A 6,000-nucleotide genomic window follows, 5' to 3' on the forward strand; every position below is an offset into this window, starting at 1 on the left:
TTAGCAACTCCATTTTAATTCAATGCATGGAAAAATTTAAACTTTGCACTTCATCTCAAATGCATGGATGAAATTTGGGAAAATTTTGAGACCTTGCAACTACTCTCTACTGCATAAATGAAATTAAGAAACTTTTCAAACTTTCGCAACATCACACAAATGCATGGATGATTTTGAGGAACCATGATCCAACAATGCATTAAAGATGAGAGGCTATGCATGTGAGTGCCATGTCGAAAGTCCGAGAAAATTGTCTGATAGAGCCGGAAACTTGCGGGAATGAAAACAGGAGTTGAGAAGGTCTAATAAGCCGGTCTAAAATTGTGAAACATAATTGAAGAGCATTCCAGAAAAATCAAATTTTTGGCTTTTCGAAACCATTTCCTGGAAAATTTCAAGGCTCAGGCAATTGAAATGAGGGAAGCTTGGAACATCGAAAGAATTTCTTCCCTTGCTTTGCTAAATTTAATGTCGATAGCTAGACGAACCAGGATCAGGATCCATTGGAGAGATGGATCCTTAACGCTCCGTATGCAACTTGCCTCCTTCATATGGTCTCAGACTTGGATCAATGAATGGTGAGGGATATTGATCCTTCCGAAGAGAAACAAGTTTGGCCTTAGAGGATTTGAGCATCGCTTTTAATCTCACTTCTTTTATTTTCAGATTTAAGCAAAGGTGTTGCTTGTTCGAGATTATGGAGGCTCGTTGAATGTCATTGTTTTGATTAACAATGGTAGGATCATGACCTTTCATATTTGCAATCTCCAAGTCATATACCTCATTGTACGCAAATGGTTTGTTCACAGGTTGAGTATCATGGACAATGATTCTAGATTGGGCTGGAATGATTGGAAGAATTTTCAGCAACTTGTCAACATTCTCCTTACCTTTGTCCGGTGGTTCACCCTCAAAATGTTGAGGTAACTCCGGTGAAGAAATGGAAGGAGATGGACAATCCCACGATAGAGATGGATTTGGTGCTTCCCATAAAGGAGAGGAAAATGGTGATGGAATATCAAGCAAGGAGTTGACTTCCCGAATGGATTTGTCCACACCAAAATCCTCAAAATCAAAAGGGACCAAGCAAGTATGTAGGGGATCCTCCGTTGAAGGAGGTGGGATTGGATTTTGAATGTGTTCATCAGCAATAGTGATTTCAAAACACTCATTGTCATCTGAAGGAAGTTGCACAGCATTGAAGATATTGAGCTTAACATTCATATTCCCAAAAGAGATATCCATCAATCCGGATCTACAGTTAATGGAAGCATTAGCTGTAGCTAGAAAAGGACGTCCGAGAATTATGGGAATGTGTTTTCTTGGATCATGGACTGGTTCCGTATCAAGAACCACGAAGTCTACCGGGAAGTAGAATTTGTCCACTTTTATGATCACATCTTCAATAATTCCCCGTGGTTGCTTAATAGATCTATCAGCAAATTGCAACACTATCGGAGTTGGCTTTAGATCTCCCAAACCAAGTTGTAGGTAAACCGAATATGGAATCAAATTCACACTAGCTCCTAAGTCAAAGAGGGCCCTCTCGATTTTGTTGTCACCAATGACATAAGAGATTGTGGGGGCACCCGGATCCTTATACTTCGGAGGAGTGCTGTGCTGAATGATCGCACTAACATTTTCGGTTAACCTCACTTTCTTTGGTAAATGACTTCTGGAAGTGCGCTTTTGAGTGCACAAATCCTTAAGGAATTTTGCATAGGGAGGAATTTGCTTAATAGCATCCAAGAGAGGAAGATTGATCTTTACTTGCCTAAAGACCTCCCACATGTCTTGAATTTTGCAATTCTTATTCCCAAAATGTGTCGACTCTTGAAGACGTTGAGGGAACGGAGCTTTTGGCTCATAAGTAGTTTCCACATTTGGGGTAACATGCGTGGGACTTCCGTGAATGGTATTTGGACAAGAAGAACTTGGATTTGGACTTGAAGAGCTTGAATTTGGATTTTTCAACGGACGGTTTTTCTCACTTGTGTCTCCATCAACCTTGTTGTCAACCACTCTACCACTCCGAAGGGTGGTGATAGCTTGAACTTGTTCATGAGTCAGCCCACTCGGAGGAGGGGTTTCATCAATCACATGCATTCCTCTAGGATTTTCAAATGGTTGAGCGGGAAGCTTACCCTTGTCTTTTTGAAGAAGTTGGTTCACTTGGTTAGCTATTTGTCCCATTTGATTTTCGAGCCTAGCTATGGATTGAGTATGGGAGTGAACCATTTGGAGAGTAGGTTGCAAGGATGTCAAGAGATGCTTGTTGGAATCTATGATTTGCTTGTTTAATGATTCCATCATTTACACATTTAATGATTCCATCATTTGCTTGTTTGCAGCCACTATCTCATCAATTGGATTCACAGGAGGTTGAGTGGAGACATTTGGATTGTATGGAGGTTGGTAGCTTGAAGAGGCTTGGAAAGGCCTACCTTGATATTGAGAAGAGGGCCGATTTTGAGGCCCTTGATTTTGAAGTTGGGAATTTTGTGGGGCTTGTTGCCTCCACGAAAAATTCGGATGGTCTCGCCAACCCGGATTGTAGGTGTTGGAATATGGATTGTTCCCAGGCCGTGAGAACATGGCATTAGCTTGCTCTTGGTTGGGATTGGGAAATTGCTCCGGTGTGGGGCAATCTTCCGAGAGATGAAATGGACTATTACATGAGCCACAAACCGAACTTGCCGAATTTTGAGACAATGAAGGAGGAAGATGTGGTGCCATCAATTGGTAGAATTTATGAGCTATGGCATCCACTTGATATGATTCCTCCCTTATAGATTTTGGTTGAGAAAGGTTGGTGTTCTTTGCATTGGTTGAGGCCGGAGTCCTGCGAGAATTATGTTGAAGTGAATTTTCGCTTAAATTCTCAAGTAGGGTCCAAGCCTCATCCGCATTCTTGGACATGAACATCCCACCACAAGAAGAATCAACCATGAATCTATGGGTTTCGGTCAAGCCGGCATAGAAAGCTTGCACTAATTGCCATTTTGGGATCAAATGATGAGGACATTTCCGAAGAAGATCTTGTAGCCTTTCCCAAGTCTCATGGAGTTGTTCTCCATCAATTTGAGAAAAGCTTAGAATGGAACGCCTCATTTAGTTGGTTTTACTCACCGGATAATACTTCTTAAGAAATTCTTGTTGCAATTGAGCCCAAGAAGTAATAGAGTTGGGAGCGAGGGAGTTCAACCAATATTTTGCCCTATCCTTTAGGGAGAATGGGAAGAGATGGAGATGAAGTGCATTGTCCGGAAAACCTCTCAACCGGATGGTTGAACAGATTTCAAGGAACTCATCAAGATGCTTGTATGGATCTTCATTATCAAAGCCATGAAATGATGGAAGCATTTGAATGGTACTAGACTTGATCTCATATTGAGCTGCATCGATGTTTGGCATCACTATGCAAGATGGAGAAGCATAGGTGGTAGGGATGAAATGATCTCTAAGAGTCATTGGCTCGATATTAGGAATTTCAGCCCTTTCATTCCCCGGATTTCCTACGTTATCCCCCATTATATTGAATTCAGTTTCAAGGTCCCTTGTAAGAGTGGGTTCCCTAAGGTTCCGTCTAAGAGTTCTTTCAAGAGAATTGATATCAATGGGCGAATCGATTGTGGGTAAGGAAAGTGACCTACGACCGAACATCAACAATAAAGCATAAACTCAACAAAGCAATTCATCAACCACAACTCCACATACGATGTTCCCTTTCTCCTCAATTATCAAGACGGAAAATGTAAATGGCCACGACAAGGACCGATGCTTTAACACAAAATTTAAACAGGATAAGAGCCTCAACAAGGGCTTCACAACTAAACTAAAACTAAATTTAACACATGCACAATATTCACAACTCGAAACTAGAAGTCACGAGACTTACCTGGGGTCCTCTAGACTTACAATTTGCTAGCATTCCCACGGCGAGCTTCGAGTCCCTAGAATCTTACAACACGAAGATGATCAAAACATACAAGGAATATTCACAAGACACAATATGCACAATCAGACTAAATTTAACCCTAAACTTTGGTTGCTAAACCGTTTGCAGTCCCCGGCAACGGCGCCAAAAATTGATCGGTTGGTCAATTAAACATCAACCTTCGCAATAGCACGAATCATTGTAAAATAGGGCTATTGGTCGGGTAAGTCGAACCACTGGGACTGCGCTAGTCTATGGCAACCTAAGAGTCTAGATTACTTTTAGAATGATGAGGGGGTATATAGAGTTTTGTTGGTTTGTCACTTAGTCACTAGAATTGAAATGTGCTTAAAGAAATAAATGCAAGGAATTTAAGAAGAAGAAGTCTAGAAAAGGAAGTCTAGGGAAGTGAATTCACCACCAATCCTATAAACATACTAAATTTCTATTAACTTGGGAAACAATTTCACTACATGGCAATGATATGTAGTAATACTAGATTGCTACATTATCCTCAAGAAAATCATAGGATCAAGATTTAAGTATAATCCCTCAAAGAGCCACATGCTAGAACTACCTAGATTAGGGTGTAGCCATAACATGCTCACTAAGCTAGGGACCATCAAACCCCTTAATCACTATGGTAATAGCACATGAAGTCAAGATACAAGATTAATCCATCAAAAGGAAGTCTTAAGCTATGGATTAACAAATTTCTCATACAACATGCCTTTAAACCCATTTCACAATTTCATTTCCATTCTCACTATGAAGATGCAAGTTATATAATCATGAGAGGATAAAATCTAAGACAAGATAAGAACTCAACATGATCATTTATAGGCATTGAAATCCATTACAACAAGTGTAAGTGCTCTAAATCATGAAACTACCATGTACATGAATCATTCCCCAAATTAGATGAAATTAAAGCATGCTTACAAGAGAGAGCTTCATCACCTCCCTAGATGGAGGTTTAGTTATCCATGGATACAAAAATGGAAGAAGGAAGCTTGGAAGAATAAGCCATTTTCTAGCTCCCTTCCTTTGGCTTCAAGAACACCCCCTCCTTGCTCTCTTCTCTCTCCTCTAATCTTGTAAAATGAAGCCCTATCCTATTGTGTGGCTTCCCTCTCTTATCTTCTAGAGATAAGGCTCTAGAAACCCCCACCAACCAACATCTCCAACCAACCATTAAAGAGGGAAATTAGAATTGAGGAACCCAAGATGCAAGTGGCTGAAAATGGGCCATTTCCAGATGCAATTCTGCCCTAAGTTCGAGCACTCGAAATAAGGGCTCGAGCACTCGAAATTGGAGCAGAATGCTCCATTCTTGCCTTGCTCCGCCCAGACCTACTTCGGTTAAACAGCCATAACTTTGCGCTCCGAACTCCGAATGATGAACCGTTTGAAGATTTAGAAAGCTAATTCAGAGCTCTAAATATTTCATGTTTTGGTGGAGATCCAATTCTCAAGGATGGTTGGTCGAAAATGAAGATCAAGGCAGAATTTCATTGCTGCCAGGCAGTTCTGCGTACCTCTGGTAACAAGGCCATAACTCTCTGCTCCGAGCTCCGAATGACAAACCGTTTGAAGATTTAGAAAACTAATTCAGAGATCTAAATCTTTCATGTTATGAGGGAAGTCCAGTTCTCGAGTTTGGAAGGTCAAAATGGCGAGCAAAGCCCAGGTTCTACTGCTGCCAGAATTCAGCATTGGCACCTTTTGTTGCTCAAGATTCCACAAGGCCTTATTCTTGTTCCATTTTGGCCAATGAACCTGAAAATGCATAAAAACATAGAAATGAAGATAATCTACATAAATTAACATACAACGGACTTTACTAATGCAATTTAGGGCGCTTGAATATACAATATTCGGCGCTTATCACAATCCCACGGCGAGCTTCGAGTCCCTAGAATCTTACAACGCGAAGATGATCAAGACATACAAGGAATATTCACAAGACACAATATGCACAATCAAACTAAATTTAACCCTAAACTTTGGTTGCTAAACCGTTTGCAAGTCCCCGGCAACGGCGCCAAAAATTGATCGGTTGA

Source organism: Cornus florida, unplaced genomic scaffold (assembly GCF_030987335.1).
Source record: "Cornus florida cultivar Cherokee Brave unplaced genomic scaffold, ASM3098733v1 CherokeeBrave_3.0.0_Hap2_Chr08, whole genome shotgun sequence".
NCBI classification, from domain to species: domain Eukaryota; kingdom Viridiplantae; phylum Streptophyta; class Magnoliopsida; order Cornales; family Cornaceae; genus Cornus; species Cornus florida.